The following is a 17,345-nucleotide window of genomic DNA, read 5'->3' as shown; positions in this document are numbered from 1 at the left end:
TACCTGCCGGTAAAAAAAACAGTCCCTCGGGACTTCTGCGGAGCTGAGGGGCCAAGGCAGCAGGAGAGGATGGGAAACCCCGGGTCTCTCTTGCACCCCCAGCATCCACTCCACCTGTCCAGCCTCGACTCACCTTGGGCTTTGCACTTGCCCTACCTAAGCCCGACACGCTAGATGAGGGCACCCTGACGGCCCCTCGTCTGGCCACTCCCCGTTCCGGCAGCCCCCACCCCACGCCCGCCGCACTCACCTGAGCCGCGCCGCGGTCCAGCCGGTCCGGCGCCACTAGTCGGCTCTCGGGCTGGGCCATGGGCAGCGCCGCCGCGCCCCGGCGGCCGGCGGAGCGGGATCCAGACGCCCCGGGGACAGGCAGGCGAGGCTGGGGCGCCGGCACCCACTGAGACCCGTCTGTGGCGGTAGCTCTTGGCTGCTCGTGCGACGGGGACTTTGCAGGCTGGAGGCTCGGCGAGCAGTCCCACCGAGGGGAGGAGCAGAGGGAGGAGCAGGAGCAGGAGGAGGGGACGGAGGAGGCCGGGCCCTGAGGGGCGAGCGCATGGGCCCGAGGAGGATCGCGAGCGCCCACTGCTGCCCGGCCGGCCCCGGTGCTGCCCCGACTCGGCCGGCGGCGAGCGCTCCAGCCGAGCTCCCGGCTCCAGCCGACAGGTACTGCACTCGGCGGGCCCGCCCCCCCGGAGCTGCGGCTCCTCGGGGTTCAGTCCAGGGGGAGGGACCAGCGCGGCCGGGAGGGTGGGGCCGGGGCTGGGTTGGGGGACTCGACAGTCGCTACAAACCAGGGGCGTCCGGGCTACTCCCTCACCCCTGCAAGAGAAGGGCAGGTGCGAGCCTCGGCGCCCCTATTCCTGCACACTCGGGCCGGGGGAGGTCCCCTGGAGCTGCGCCCCTCCCACGTGCGTCGGCACGGCGCGGCCCCTTCCCGGGAGCCGACCCACCTGAGGCGCGGGAGCTCCTGGCGCCGCCCAGGAAGCAGGGGGAGCCGTGCTCCGGAGCCCGCGCCGCAGCCCTGCCGGGGGCCTGGCTAGCAAGTCCGCTGCAGGGCCGCCGGAGCCGGGGCCCGCGGCGCCACTGAACACCCGCGCTGCCTTCGGTTTTGCGGCCCGAAGTGCACGCCGATTTACCCTGGGAGAGCGGAGAATTGCTCTCTGCTCCACGGGTGCACCAGGTTCGCACACGTCAGCTCGGATGTTAAACAGGGTCTTCCCGCCCCCTCCCTGTTCCCCTAGCTGGGAGGTTTGTGTGGGAACTTCACCAGCATCCAGAAGTTCAACTTCAGGTTTAAGATTTCGAAGGGCTCGGGGTTGCAATCTCCGGAAAAACTGGGCTGCCTGCTTACGGGTTTGCCTGAGCCAAAGCAAGTCGACCCCAAAGGCTGGTCAGCAAACGTTTTTTTATATATATAAAAAAAAAGGACAGAAGGAAGGGAAAGAAAGAAAGGAAAGCCCAATAGCCAAATGAATACCAAAGTTATGAGATTTCAGATCTTCCCTCTCTGAAATACTGGAAGACGTATTTGGGCGAATTCAAATTTGTCATTAAAGTTTTAAAAATCTTGCATTAACTTTGCTTAGTTTAAGCATACTCTCCTATACAAGGAATCTTTGCTATAGGAAATTTAACCCCTTCAGTACGGATGTTACCACAGCTCTTACAGGCAGTGGAACAATGACGAGCATTTTCTGGCGATCTGATAAAGCATCAGGAAAGACAAGACCTCGCCTTATTTTGGAAAACAAGTTTTAGGGGTTATAACGATCCTGTTAACTTTGTACCAGACTAATGTTGACATGCCTGCTTTAGGTTTATATATATAACACACATATTTGTATGTATTTATTATATATTTATTAATATATATTATAAATATATATATATATATTCTTACGTATATATGAATTTTTCAAAGCTACTCTCAAGCCCCACTTTGAAAAGCCTTAGCATTTAAATTTACATGAGCTTTTGAAGAATTGCTCTTCTCCCCATTCTACAGAGCTGTGTAAAATCATGTGGCAGGTCAAATGGTGGCCTAAGATAAGACTTAAGGATGCCAATGACTGGTGTCCTTAAGCACCTACTAGCAGCTAAGCCCAGAGCAGATCGTGAGTTCTTCAAAATAGGGAGCGGTTTTGGTGTTCAAAGTTGGATGGTCACTTTTCCTTAAGAGTTCAAATTACTTTTGTGCCAATGGTCTAATAAATCTCACAGCTTATTTGTGAGATGCAAAGAATGCTGGCTGTGATTCCATTTATCCCTGGCAGCTAAAGACAGGTTGACCGATCTGCGTAGTTCCCCATCCCAAGTCCTAAAGAGGAACTAGAATCCCCCAGGCCTCAGCCCTGAGTTCTGTTGGAAGCTTCACTTGACATGCAGGGACTCCAAACTGAACTGGCAAGTGACAAGAATTTGAGGACTGAAATTTTAGCTTCTCTCATTTTTTAATTTCAGCCAATGTTCACTGATCAATGATCAATGTTCTTTTGTGTAGATAAAAATATTAATTGGCTTTTTGTTCTTACTTAGTTTTATGTCTCTGTCAAGACATTTGTCATTTCTCCTAGAGAACCTTCCCTGACCTCTCTGGGTATGTTAGGTTTCTTAACCAGCACTCAGCTCTGCTGTGATAATGCAAACGCCCTATTAAAAACACCTGCTTAGAGATCTGTCTTCTCTACAAATTTAGAAGTGTGGGGACCACTGTGGGATCTGTAAGAGAACTTATTGCTCTCTCCCCAGAACCTTACAGGGTATCTGAAACAGTGTATGCTGAAACAAAAAGGTTATAGGCTGAAGTTCCCTCAAGGGGTCATGGTTTAGGTCAGACATGCTTCCATGTCAAAACTGTCAGTCTAAGAATGGAGGAGGCTCAGATGACAGAGTGGTAGTCAGCAGAATGGCTATTACTCCTCCATGTGTGGCCTAAGACTTTCTTACTTAATGTCATCAGCTGGAAAATTAGAATGTTTTAGTAGATAATCTCTGAGCTGCTAATGTTCAAAGACAGCAAAGTCTTTATTGAGCACCTAATACGTGCTTAGTCCCATGCCAGGTGCTGAGCAAGAGATGGAAGCATCTCCATTCCTTCCCCTAAGGGAGCAGAAAATCTTACCTCAAGGAGAAACAAGAGTGACCCCCACAACTTGTCTTTATTGAAACTCACCGGCATCAATTAAGTTGTGAACTGTGTTCTCCAGAAGAAAAAGGCTGAAAGAGTGAAATGAAAGCAAAAGCAACTGGCCTGTGAGTTCAGTCAACAGTCAGGAGTAATAGTTGAGATTTTTTTTCAAGGCTTTTGTGCCAGGTGCTCTGTAAAATGAATTACATGAGTTACACATTTTGTTCAGGCACCAGTCTTCTTAGAGACTATGATTTCCTCATTTTACAAAAATCATGATGTGAGTGAGTAGAAATAACCAGGCCACCAGGGGTAGAAGTGGGTTAGCCAAGGCAGCTACCCTTCCAGTGAAAATTAAACTACTCGCCCAGTGCTCTCTGCAATTGAGTGGTTTGCTTAAATTTGCTTTTGTTATTTCTGTTTGTTTACTTTCTCCCAGATATGTGATGGAAGAGAGAGGTCAGGGCTCAGGAGGAAGGTGGATGGGGAGAGAAAGAAAAAGAGAGCTTGCTTCTTCTGTAGGTGTTCAAGATCTCCGGCCAGTCTGCCTGACTGGCCTCCATGTGATTTCATCTGTAACTCCTGCCTGTGGGCCTTTCCTCCCATAATAGCCATTTGAATCTTTCAGGTTAATAGCATGAATATTAAGGAGTCCAGTGGGATTCTTTGTAAGTAGAGAAAATTGGGATCAGGTTAGAAAATCCAATTTTAATAAACTTTCCAAGTCCTGATTTAGATGGTGTACTAATGGCGCTGACTGCTGAATCATCTTGAAAGTCACATGTATTTTTTAAAAGGGCCTTGTTGTACGTGAAGCCTGTTGGGTACTGTTTAGTTATACACTGTGCATTCCTGTCCTCATATTAAAAAAATTATGTGCAAAACTGATGAAAGCAGATAGGAAATGTCACTGTCCATGGAGCTGGTAGGGTAGAGGGCAGGGGCATTGGGTTTGAAAGATAATTTTCACTCATTTGACCAAAACAAAGAGAGCCTGATTACACTGTGTGAAAATGGTGTCCTCAGATAACTCCGCTAATTTGATTGCGCTGAGGTCTGGAATTGTTTCTGTTTCTTTTGATTTGCTAATTGGCTAGAGCAGTTGACTTGTGAGAGGAAATGAAGGGTCCTATCCAGAAAGCACCAGGATCTTGGTGCCTTCCAGCTCAGCCCACCCATCACATGCCTCCCCTGACCAACATCTTTATGTCCTTGAAAACAGTCCGTCCATCTATGATTAACAGATTGTTTGATGTTTTTCCAACAACAAGATTTTTATCCCCTTTGTGGCACCAGATTTACTCTCAGCATGTGTGCTTATAGGGTTGAGTTATAACATTTGCCTTTGCAGGACTTATTCTGCACCAAAATAATTAATGAAAGAGTAAAAATTTTACTTCATGACTGCATTAATGTAAAGATTAATATACTATTCTTACTTATTTTGGTATTTTTTAAGATAAAAGCTCTTTTTTTTCTCCTGATTTTAAAAGAGATTAAAACATTTTTCAGAGTCTCTGAAAGTACTGTGGGCTCCAGTGACTTCTAAAGGAGAGATCAGCCCTGTGTGAATGATTATTGCAGAAGGTGAATGCTTAATTGATTCAGGTGAAGTGCGTATGGTAAATGCCATGTCATACACATATCTCACAGTCCACTTGTGCTGGATAAACAACTCTGCACAACTATTGCTTTTATTACTGATCCTGCGTCAAATTTTGCCCCAAATTACACACATCAGTGCTGCCAAAATTGCAATATTACAGGCCTGAAGTGGTCCCCTTGTTCATATTAGGCCCCGCAGAGCGCCAGAATGCCTCAGGGCAATGGAAAGTGTAGCTCTGCCTTTGATTTTACGTTTGCGGGTACCAAAGCTGACTGATGCTTTGATGGGCAGGTCTTGCTGATTTTCTCTTTCAGGTCTTCTTCAAGGATACTGGTAGGTTCAAACTCTTCAAAGAAAAAAAAAATTCTCTCCAGCCACATCAGTTGAGTTGAAACTGGGGATGTCCTATATAGCAGCTCTGTGGTAGGTGGATGGGCGGAGATTTATGGACAGGAATAAAATGTAACCCCTTAACCTGGAGGAGCTCGCAGACACATACCAACAGAAAGATTGCAATTCAATCTGGTAATTCTCATGAGCTCCCGGTTCTCTTGTGTTCTAGGAAGTTCAGGGCGCCCTGGGACTCTGATTCTCACACTTGCCCCTCCTACCTGAACCTCAGCTTCAAGCAGCCCAGAATATTCCAGCAGCGCCCCCTCTTGGAGTCCCACTGAAGTTCTCTGGAGTGTGGCCCCTTTGTCCTTGAAAACTGACAGTGTTGCCTTCTCTCTTCTAAGCCTTGTTTTGATTCCAGATTTAAAACAGAGTCAAAGCTATGTGGAATCTCTTGGAAGAGGCTCAGGTTCTCTTTGCCCAGAGTTTTGGATCTGCTGTCCTTACGAAAGGGTGTATAATGACACTCATGAGAGCGATGTGTATATATATATTTTCTCCCTTATGGTAGTAATAACTATTTCGTAGAATGCTTTAAAGCTTAGACAACTTAGCTCTTAAATAAAAAAAAAAATAGCATGCATTTTATATTTAAAATGATCAAGTGAGCATAGCTCAATATATTTATGACAATATTTATTATGAGCTAATGTAAGAATAGCTAATTTGTACAGCTAGGAAAAACAATTAGACAATGCAGGGAAACAAGGAAGGGGTATACAGAGGTAGGTAGAGGTAAATAAAAATCATGGCATTTACGGATTTGCTTTATGCTAGGAAATTTGAATGCATTCTCCCTTTATCCCCATTTTACATATGAATATAGAGAAGTTAAATAACTTCCTGAAGATCACGCAACTAGCAGCACTATATTTAAAACCATGTAAAAATCAAGTCCTTCTATGCTGTCTTCCTGTCTCCTGATAGAAGTCTCTCCTTCCTCTCTTAACTGCGTATATTCACTTCATAAGACTAGAGAGAGGAATCCAGTATAGTTCATGTTACATCTCCGAGGAGGGAGAAGAGACCTGTGTTCTTTTTCATGCCTTGCAAATTTACTTACACTTTAGGAATATAACTATCCATAAGGCATTTAAATCCAAGATTCATGCTATTGCTATAATTGCATTTAGTAAACTAATTGACAAAATAAAATGCTAGGCTTACAAGAACAGTTCTCAATGTCATTGTTTTTCTCTCCCCAGGTAGGATCCATCCTAAATATAAAAGCTGTTACAGAGATGCTGTTCCTCGTGAACTTCATCTCACACTGGGCCCTTGACTTCATGTGGTGCTCAGATCCCAGGTCTGGGCGCTGTGGTCGTTCATTCATTCTAGCATTGTCTAGCTGTGTATTTGGTGCTCCCCTGGGCACTGGGCCGGGGACAGCACCCCATCTTCATGGACTTGAACATCAGACAGTCCGTTGCATCCTTTGGTGGATATAATGCCCTTCCCAGCTCTTTACCCAGAGTCAGCCAGCCTTTATGGATTCACCATAACTGGTACGGTGTACATGCTACTTGTTTAATCCAATGCCTAGGAGACAGGCGCACTTACTCATTGGCAAACTTGGGGAGCTGCTCCATCAGCTCTGCCTTCTTCCTCTTGGGGGCAAGCTGCCTGCAAGGGGCCCCCAGTCTGCCAGGCTTTGCCCTGCTCTTGCCTGTGGGCGAGGGGCTTGCCCTGGTCTGGGGTTGCTTCTACCTCCCTGGGTAGGGGTGCCCAGGTCTGGTGGTCAGCCTGCAGGCCTCTGAGCTCTTACATGGCTATATTCTCCATCTAGCTTCTATCAATAACAAAGGCCCTATTTAGCTCTCAGCCGACAGTTCTTGATGCATAGACAGGGAAGAGGGATGCTGTGTTGGGGGCTGATTTAAAATCCCAAACTGACGAACTCCCTTGATCCTTTGATTTCCTGTCTCCTAATTCACAAATCTCTTGCCCACACTTTAGCACCCATAATGTAATGTCCTGTCCTCTCATTGTCACCATGACTGTTGTCTTTTCCCAGGGCTATGGTAAATCTGTTGTGTGCACAGTCTATATCTCTCAGGCCCTATTTCTACTTAGAAAAAGAAGATGAAGTAAATTCCCCAAAACAAGCATCCAGTGGCTAACCCCAGGAGGGCAGGTTCCAGAACCGGATTGCTGGGGTTCAGCTCCCAGCTGGGCAATATTAGCTCCGTGACTTCACCCAAATTACTTAGCCTCTGTTTCTTCCTCTGTCACATGGGCACAATAATAACGACACCTTTCTCTTGTTATTATATGTAAAGCACCTGGTGCATAGGACACAATGAATACATGTGTGTTGTTATTATATAAGGGAATTAAATCAAACGTCCCTCTTTTCTTGGAAAAGTATAACAAAATCCATCTACACTCTTTAGCACCCTGAAAATGGCCTCTGGATTACAGACCTTTTAAGGGACTAGTTCTCAGGAACAAACATCTGCCCTAGAGGCCATTGCTACACAGAAGTCATAGCACTGAAGGGAAGGAGAGCCCTCAAAGTGCACAGCTTTGGGGTCCAGCAGAGCTAAGTGTGCACCTCTGCCCCCCAAGCCCATTCACATGTCCTCTCTGTACCTCATCCTACTGGTTTGCACAGAATGCAGTATTTTGAGACTGAGGTAAGATGAGGCAGTTGAAAGTCACTAACAGTGATGGCACATAGTAAGTCAGTATATTTGATTGGCCGAATATGGGGACTATTCTTTCCGTCACTGATTTCAAACTGTCATTGACTAGAGCTGTTGATGTTGCCTGAGCTGACTTATAAGCAGGTGATACTGAATGGGGCAGAACAGAGCATGAGGAAACTCAAACACCTCTCATTTCCTTCTGAATAATCGAGAATGGGGGGTGTTTCCTCAGCAGAACTCAGCTCTACTCCACTCACAGGTGTGACAGGCCACATTGGGGGAGCATGTAGGAAATGCCCCATGCTTTCTCTCCATCACCACCCAGAATAATAGCCCACAAAGATGCCCTCCTGTCGAGATGTCACCTTATATCGTGTTAGAAGTTGAATGGTATCTCCTCACCTCACCAATTGTGTTGCAGTCCTAACCCCCAATACCTCAGAATGTTACTGTATTTGGACTTAGGGTTTTTACAGAGGCAGTTAAGTGAAAAGGAGGCCGTTAAGGTAGCCCCTAAACCAATATGGTCAGTGTTGTTATGAGAAATTAGGATGCAGGTACAGAGGGATGACCATATATGAAGTCACACAGAAGGTGGCCGTCCGCAAGACCAGGAGAGAGGCCCTCAGAGAAACTGACCCTGTTAACACCTTGATCTCACACCTCTGGGTTTCAGAACTGTGAGGAAATAAATTTCTATTGTTTAAGCCTCCCTGTCTGCGGTCCTGTGTTGTGGCATTCCTGGAAAACTAATGCAGTTTCACAAAGCACTTGGTTGTTGCTTTGTAAGAGAATGTGGATTCCTGGCCATTACTAAAAATTGACTTCATATAAAGCCACATTACCCCAGTGCTCCATTTCTGTTCTTTTTGTGTACATGCTACTTGTTTAATCCAATGCTAATTCTTAGTGTATTTTTTTTTCAAGACATTTTATGACAATTCTATTCACCACATGTACTTCAAGTAATGCTAGTATCTCAGTTGAAGGGATGGCAGTTGGGCCTGTTAGTTATATATTGCTGCATAACAGATTACCCCCAAGTTAGTGCCTTCAAACCACACACAGTTATTACGTCTCTGTTTCTGTGCGTCAGGAATTGAGGCATGGCTCAGCTGAGTCTTCTGGCTTAAGAGTAGCTCAGGTTCTAATCAAGGTGTTTGACAGGGCTATGGTCATGTCAGGGCTCACTGGGGGAAGATCTGCTTCCAAGATAGTTTACTCTGCTGTTGGCAGGACTTGATCCCTTGCAAGATGAGGGCCTAGTTTCTTGCTGGCCATTCCAGAGCCTGGCCCCCCAACCCCAGTTCCGTGCCACATGGCTTCTCCATACGGTAGTTCCTAACATGGTAGTCAGCTTTGTCAGAGTAAACAAGTGAGATAGCCAAGGGAGGCACTACGAATGGAAGACATAGTCTTTTTTTAACCTAATCTCTGACATCCTGTCACATTTCTCATATTCTTTTTCTTAGACGCATGTCACTAAGTCCAGCCCACCCTCAAGGGGACAAGGCCACTTGAAAGCATGAACTCCAAGAAGCAGGGGTCCTTGGGGCTAGTTTAGAAGCTGCCTACAGCAATCAGCAAGTCCATCAACAAGCAGGCTGTGACATTAGTGTTGTGACGAGTGCTTAGACAATAAGATGGCAAGATTCCATTAATCATGAGATAAACCCAATTTCACAAATATGAAGTATAAAAAAATCTTTAAGTCAATGAAATACCATGTTATTTCTTAAGCTCTTTGAAATATCACCCTAAGCTATGTTTTATGACTTTTTTCTCTGTAACTTTCAGGTTACCTTTCTAATTATATAATAGAGAATAAAGAAAGTAAAAAACACTGAATCAAATTTCAAGGCACTTATCAATCAGTAAACCATTCATTCCATCAACAAAGAGACGGATAAGACTATGTTGTAGAAATGTGTGCCAACCCTCAGAATGTTTGATGTATTCAGAGAAATAAGATCATTTTAATCAGTGGTTAAGGGGTTCTGCTTCCAATTGGCTGTTCGGAGAAGAAAGACCTCACAACAAGGTGGGATCTGGGCCCCAGTCTAAAAATCGTGGGGTTGGTTTCAATAGAGAAGTTTTAAAAATAACAGTTTCTCCTGGATTTGCTGAAAAGGTGATAAGCATTGGCAGGCGCAGGATGATACACAAGAGAACAACTATGTGCTACTTTTAAATCTCTGCATCTTAGTATTCAAGGGTTAAGCTCAATTTTAAAGTTTACTTTTGCATTTTTTCTGATTGTGCATGGAATTCTGAGAAGGGCAAGAGGTAATAGAACAGCCCTCTCTATAACCCAGTTCTTGAACCAGGAATAAAGAAGTGGGTTTAAGATAAACCACCGATAGGATTTTGTTTCCCACTCTGGTCCAGGCAAAGGACATTGAGGTCACTCCCACGGCCCCCATGCCTTTTCCTCATCACCACACCCTCCCTCCTTCCCCAAAGTCACCACTCTTCTTTTAAAACTAGAGATCAGTTTTGCAAACTTTGGCACTTTATTCAAATGCAATCATACAGCATTCTTCTGTGTCTCAGTCCTTTTGTTCAACATAGTTTATGAAATGGATCCATGCGGTTGTATGGAGCTGAGGTGCATTGTCACTGCTGAATGGTATTACACGTATGAGGACACCAAATGCTCTCATTCCTCCTGTTGGTGATGCCGTTTGTGTTGTTCCCAGCTTAGGACTTTCCTAAATCCTGCTCTGTGAACACTGTTGTGCATGGTTCTCGGTGCGCAGCTGCAAATGCTTCTGTCTGCTCTCCACTTGGTTGGGGGGCTGCTGCATCACAGGACTTGCAAATGCCCAACTTCAGAGGTAAATGCCAAGCTGTTTTCCAAAGAGATTGGGCCAACTCCTTCCTCAGCAGTAGTGTCTGAGTTTCCATTACTCTATTTCTTCCCCAGACTAGGAAGCATGAGCCTGTTTAATTTGAGGCACTCTGTTTTTGAGTGTGTAGTGGTGTGTCATTTTGGTTTCCATTTGGAATTTTGTGATGACAAATGATGCGGAGCATTTGGATAATATCACCTTTCATGAAGGGCCTGTTTGTGTCTTCTGCCCATTTTTCTATTGGGTTGTCTTTTTGTTCTGGTTTATAAAAGATATTTATATATTGAAGGCAAGTTACTCTGCCTCCATTCTCTTATCTATAAAATAGGAATGATAATAATACCTACCACACATGATGCTGTTACAAGGATTTTATGAGTTATGGCATGTAAAAGCACAGAGCCATGCGGGTGCATGGTAAGCGCTCAATAAATGTTTACTGTTGTCTATAGCCAAGACCACTGCCAGCAGGTCATGGACACAGAACTCCAAGGAGGCTTTCTAAACTCTATTCCCTGGACTTTGCCTGGCACAACAGTGACTTACATGTCCAGGAAGACCGGAACTAGGAATTAGGAACCATGCACCCCTAATTGTGCCCACCCAGGGTGCCAGGGGTAGCTTTAGAGAGAAACACTGTGTGATTTTATTGCCATCACCATACTATTTTTAGAATATTAAAATTGTGCTTTTCCTCTGAGGAAAGCAAAGTAGTTTTCAAGTTGAAAATTACTGAAGAAGCATTATCTCACAGCCACTGCATGATGCAACTGGTATTTGGCATGTTAATTCCAGAAGTTTTAAGAAAATGGTTCTGTACCAGGAGGTTAAAAAAAAAAAAAAGGCCCCAAACACAGAACTAAAATGTATTAAAAATTAAAGGACATGCAATGTGAGCAATTAAATATTTCAGTCTAAGTGCCCATTCCTGCCTCATCCAACTTCCCTTCGTTCACTAGCCACACTTAGGAAAAAAGGGACAATTTCTCTTTTACCCTATTGGGAATTACTTTGCTCCCCGTGGCCAAGGCAATAGAATTTCTTAAAAAGAAACAAATAAACACACTGTAATCAGTCTGCTTTGTCCTCCATCTGCGAAATTTCCATGGATAGATTAAATTAATTATTTTGTGAGGAGGGAAGCGTGAGAAGGACCATAATTTGATCCTTTAAAACCAGAAATGACAATCTTTCATTTATTATTCCTCATGGAGAACAGCTACCAGTATCTTCTTCTAGGTCCCTTAATTAAATTCAGCTTCTTATATTTTTCTCTTGACTTACTCCCTTTCATTTCTAGATTAACCTAGTTTTTCATAGTTATAATTTCTCAACTGTTAAATTTCATTTACCTCATTTAAATTTCTGTAGATGTCACTCCTCAAGTGGAAACTTTGTTTATTTTTTCACCTCTCTCCCCAGGCAAGAAAACCATCCCACTTAGACCACAGCTAACAAATTTATAAACACACTGAAAGGTGTTATCCCATATAATAAGAAAATATGTGAGTCAGCCTAAGCTGATTTTAGAAAATGAGAGTGATTGGCCCAAGACCGTCAGGAATATTCTCCCTCATCCTTGAAGCCCTTTTATGGGGTTACATCTTCCACAGACTTTGGCCCCTGGACTCCCACAGAGCGCCAAGAGCACTGCAGTAAGCTGCGATTTTTCCCGGTGATCTGCTCCACTTCCTTGTAGACAGGCACATACCTGCCTAGGGCTGGTGACCTGTGGGCACTGGCCGTAGGTGTTGGGATGGGCAATGTGACATGCTTTAGCCAAAGGAATGGGTGCAGATCAACCTCATCTGCGGGGAAGCTTTCAAAGGCATCACAAGTTCCCACCAGCACTCTCCATGGTCTCCTGCCCCAAGTTCTTTCATCCTGGTTCCCAGAATCAGAAGGCACGAGGAGCCCTAGGAACCAAGCTGGATGCTCCTACATGCAACATGAGCAAGAAATACCTGAGGCTTGGGGGTCGCTGGTTACTTCCAGGCTCTCATTGAAATTGTTTACTTGTCTTATTCAAAGTACTTTCCTTGAGGACAGGGAATGCCTCTGCTTTGTTAGGCATATACATAGTTTGGTGCTTGGTGGTCAGGAGAAACGTATAAATGTTTGTTGAGTGACTGAGTGACTGGATGAAGATTGCCAATGACGAGCATCTATCCTCTGCTATGGCACTTGCACCGCTGGAAAATGTTTCCTACCTGAGCAGAAACCTGAACCCCTAACACATCCATGACAAGTAATTGTTCTAGCCCTTGGGCTCATATAAAACCATCTAATAACTCATCTGTAAGACAGCCCTCTGGTGTTTTAAAACAATGCAGCTATCCACTTCAGGAGTTTGCCTGTGCAGATTAAATATTCTCAGTCCTTTTTGTTATTTTCCATGGCTTCAGCCTCCTGTACCTCCTGGGTACTCTTCTTTGCAAATACTTTAATTTACCCACCTCCTTCCTACAATGTAGGATCTGGAATTAGCACCAGGATCCACATGTGGTCCAAGCAGCATAAAGTGAGAAAGGGCCATCCCCTCAGGACCAACCCTCCATCTGGACTAAGCACACCGAGTCTCACACAGCCTTCGCTATTCTTGGTAGCCACATCACACTGATGACTCATGCTGACTCAACCAAATCCTTCAAGTTTTATTTACAAGCTTTTATTACCAAACTTTGCCTTAACTTGTGTAGCAGGTTTAGAGGACCCAGATTGTGGATCCTAACACTCTTTCTTGTTAAATTCTCCACCTCTTTTCATTTGGTCTGTGGCTCCTATCTATTGATGAAAAGGAAAACTTTATTCCCAAGAGTGGAAATTCAGGTACTAGCCCACAGAACCGAGAAACGACTTTGTTTCATCAAGTCCAGCCTGACTAGCAAGTCCATTGTCAGGTTCAGGAGCCTGTACTTAACTGTCTCATATACTATGCTGTTTCTTTGTTTAATTTCTCAAGAAGAACAGAAGATGAGGATTGAGTCCACACTAGCAAGCAGCTCTGTTTGTGTGTGACAGACGCTAAGGTGGCTGCCATGATCGCCACATCCCGCTATTCATGACTTTGCACAATTCCCTCTGCTTGAGCGAGACTGTGTCCTCTAACTTGCTTCAAACCACTAGAATGTGGCAAAAATGATGGAATAATGTGACTTCATGCACACACTGTCTTGCTAGGAGACTCTCCCTTCTGGCTCTGAAGAGGCCATGCATGTTGTGAGCTGCCCTGGGGAGGAAGCCACATGGCGAGGATATAAAGGCAGCTTCTAACCGATAGCAAGAAGCTGAGGTCCTCCCTCTTACATCCTGCAGGAGATGGGATGCCGTCAACAATCAGGTGGGCCTGGAAGAGGCGTCCCCACTCAGAGCTTGAAGTGTGGCCACAGCCTCAGCCAACCCCCGGGCTGCAGCTTTCAGATGAGACTGTGGAGCAGAGAACCCCAAAAAGCCAGGCCGAGGCTCCTGAGCCACAGAAACTGTGATTCCATAAATGTATGTTGTTTTCAGCTGCTAAGTTTTTTGTAAATTCTTACTCAGCAATACATAACTAATACACCGAACAATTAGGTGGTAGAAACTAAATTCAGCTGGAAGCCAATGACATGGTGAAGCCCAGAAAACATACCCATCGTCTCTTTTTGGTGGGTTATACTGACTTACAGAACCTTTGACAATTCCCACGTACCACTGCAGGATTTTACAAAGGTTGGATACCTTTGTATCCAACCTCAGAGAATGGAGAATTTTTTAAATAGCGTTTGCCCAGAATGGCCTTCTGATTATCCATCTTGTTCAATGGACTCAGCTCTCCTCTTCTCCCACCTGTCGGCTCCCTTGGCCCTGTACCCAGGTTTGCTGCCTGCCCTCCTGGCCTCCCAACTTGGAATCTCACTGGAGCACAGTTCCCAGCCTTGACTCCTCCTGTGCTCTCACTGGGAGGCATTTCCATCTTGGTTTTGCTCTTTCTCTGTCTTCCAGATCCGGTTCTCCCAGACCTCCTGCCCAAGGAGAAGCATCTCCTGTTCTAGGCCCCTTAGTGAAAAGCCCCCAGCCAAAGTGTGACCTTCAACACAATAGTAGATACTGGTGATGTTGGAGGGGTCAGTTCAAGCCATTTCATTACTTCCAGGGACAATCTTTTCCTCTCGGAGCCCGGAGCCCGAGGCTTATCATCATCATATTAAAATTGTGTGCACATCTTCACATATAAAAAGGAACTCTAAGTACTGGTGATTGGCTGGGAGTTGCTTCCATACATGTGCTGATGGCCCTTTGGTGAATGACCCCAGGCCATGGTTTGTAGATCATGAGAAACTGCTTGATGACATGGGGCCGCCTTAAATCCTGCTTGTCTTTTCCAAGGGACTGGATGCTCCAGCCTCAGGGAGAGGCTGATGACTTGGCTTTTGTGTCTGTACCAGCCATGCTATTTTTATATGCAGCTGAGCTTGCCAGAGTTAGAAAAGGCTCCTGATTCCTTTAGTCCCAGTGTACTCAAATACTACGTATATGCACACAGAGGGTCCAGGAGCCCAGGTCCTCCTCACCTGGGCTTTTTCTTGAAAAGCAAAGGGATCTTTGAGTTTAGGGACATGCACCCTCCTTTTAGACTTGACCTTTCAGGCTCAGGTAATTCCCTTGATGTATTAGTGCTGAGGCAAAATACATGCTGTGAGCAACCCGAGTCATGCCCCTGGATGGCCCTAGAATTATAGAAAGGTCAGAAATGGGGCTGAGCTAACCACCACTTCAACCCCCTACATTTACCAACAGAAAAACAGAAGTTTAGAAAGATCAAGTGGCTGAATCAAATTTACTGCCGTTAATTAATGGCAACATCCAGACTTGATTTCAGACAAGGTAGCATGGTGTTCTTTGAAAGGCCATAAAGGAAAGGCCAGAGGAGAAAGTCAATAATTTCCAATTACTTGGAGAAGAAGAGAGTTAGAGTGCAGGGGGCTGGAGCAGAGAAGGCAGGCACCGAATCCAGCGACGGTCCCTTTCCATCTCCTTGTCTAGACTTTGAGGAGTCCAGATGACAGGCAGGGACGGAAGTAGTTATTGGCCAAGTCAAGGGAGACCAGAGTCTGAGAAGAGAAGTCGTCGGGCATGATGTCCCTCCCTCAGGGACAGAGCCATCCTCTTAGACAAAGTTGTGATATTATAGTACTATTTGTTTCCTTGTCCTGCTTCTGAGCATTTAGTAAAGGGCCTATTGATTTTCATTATTTTTCATTCCAGCCCAGCCTCAGCTGTACAGCTGGGAGCTAATGAAAAGGTCTTTTCTGTCTGGGCTGGACTGTTTGAAGAAGATTATTACCCTCTGAGGCCAATGGGTTGGTGATAGTGGGAAACAGAGAGGGGTTCAAAGCAAAGGAGAATCTGAAAAATGAGGTCAGGGCCTCAAAAGCAGGTGCTTATTCCTCTAAGGTATTCTCTTTCAAGCATCAATGTTGGAGGAACTGGATTTTATTTTTTTTGCCAGCCCAGATTAAAGGCCTCCTGAATCACCAAGAGAGATTTACCATCTACTTCCACAATTCCCCCTTCTACATCTCTAGAGCTTTTAAGTGGATGTAGATGCCTATACTTACAACCTGCCTTATTTCAGAGTTAGTAGCAAGTGGGTCTGTGCATCCTACTAGATTATAATCTTTCCTGAGGCAGAGAAAGTGCCTCTTCTGTTTCATATCACCACCTTCTAGCAGCCACCCAGAATGACTAAGATAATGACATGAAGGTAGCTGTTGATTGAGAAATACGCATTCTGTTGAGGAGGAACATTAGCACATTGCAGTTAACCAGTAAGTAGTCTCTAAAATCAGATCACCTGGATTTGAAATGGGTCTGCACTGAGTGTCCACCTTGTAACTTCCACCAGGATACTTGGCTTTTCTGTGCCCCAGTTTCCTAACCTCTAAAGGGCGATGTTCATAGTGTCTGTTCATTGAGTTAGTGTGTTAGGACGTTGTTTCATGAAGCGTGCTTGGCACATTTCATTGTCCGACGTTTGCGAAGCCCTCCCAAAGGCAGATCCTGTGTTCTAGGATGTATGGTATGAATGAAGGTGTCCCACGGGATTGTGGCAGGGTGGGGCCCCAGGCTCCAGCCTGGCTGTGGAAATGCTCCCTGGGCTGCACCCAACACCATCTCCAGCACATCCTCCCCGACCTCTCAGCTGTTCTCTCCCTAACATGCAGGTGTGTGTCCCAAGGCCCTGGGGTCTCTGCCTGTTTCCTTGCCACTTGCCTCCCAAGGCTGTGATGCAGAAACTCACCTAAGTACAGGTATCCTTCCCTTCACCCTCTTAGTCATTTTTCATTGAATCCAAAGAGGGTCAGGATGTGGACTGACCGGAGTCTGTTTGGTGACCACACTGAGGATTCCAGATTTTGTGTTCCGATGGGGCATGTGGGGTCTTGGCCTCTGGGGCCTCAGTGTGTGTGATTCTGGATAGAGGATCCCCTGTCCTGTTCTGAGGGGCTGTTGATTAGGAGGGGAGTTTTCTTTGGGGAAGTTGGAATAATTACTGAAGCCCAACCTCCAATGTGCTGAACACCTATGGATATTGTGTTCTATCCAGGTCTGCAGTTCAAAGTGGGGTCAAAGTGGGGCCTGGCACCAGAAGCTTTAGCGTCACCTGAGAACTTGTTAGAGATATACATCCTCTGATCCTAACCAAAGCCTTCTGAATCAGACATTCTCAGGGTGGGACA

General features: G+C 45.4%; 1 protein-coding gene and 1 long non-coding RNA gene across 7 annotated transcripts in view; one reads left to right on the top strand and one right to left on the bottom strand.

Annotated features, from left to right (window-relative positions):
- HS3ST1 (heparan sulfate-glucosamine 3-sulfotransferase 1) overlaps positions 1-459 on the bottom strand; it is a 28,259-nt gene extending 27,800 nt beyond the window's left edge. Inside the window, exon 1 of the mRNA XM_036990810.2 lies at positions 251-459. The gene's annotated coding sequence lies outside the window, so the exon portion shown is untranslated. The remainder of the gene's footprint in view (positions 1-250) is intronic.
- Positions 460-524: 65 nt separating this feature from the next.
- Positions 525-17,345, top strand: part of LOC108393644 (uncharacterized) — an 80,031-nt gene continuing 63,210 nt past the window's right edge. For 5 of the 6 annotated variants that reach the window (XR_012131815.1, XR_012131813.1, XR_012131811.1 and 2 more), the window contains exon 1: positions 529-663. This is a non-coding gene — a long non-coding RNA (uncharacterized lncRNA). Of the gene's footprint in view, positions 664-17,345 lie in introns of all 6 variants that reach the window. The other variant, XR_012131814.1, reaches the window with a different exon arrangement.

The sequence above is a fragment of the Manis javanica genome, chromosome 5 (assembly GCF_040802235.1).
Source record: "Manis javanica isolate MJ-LG chromosome 5, MJ_LKY, whole genome shotgun sequence".
Classification (NCBI taxonomy): domain Eukaryota; kingdom Metazoa; phylum Chordata; class Mammalia; order Pholidota; family Manidae; genus Manis; species Manis javanica.
The sequence above is the reverse complement of the archived record's forward strand: the minus strand, read 5'-3'. Positions and strand labels throughout refer to the sequence as shown.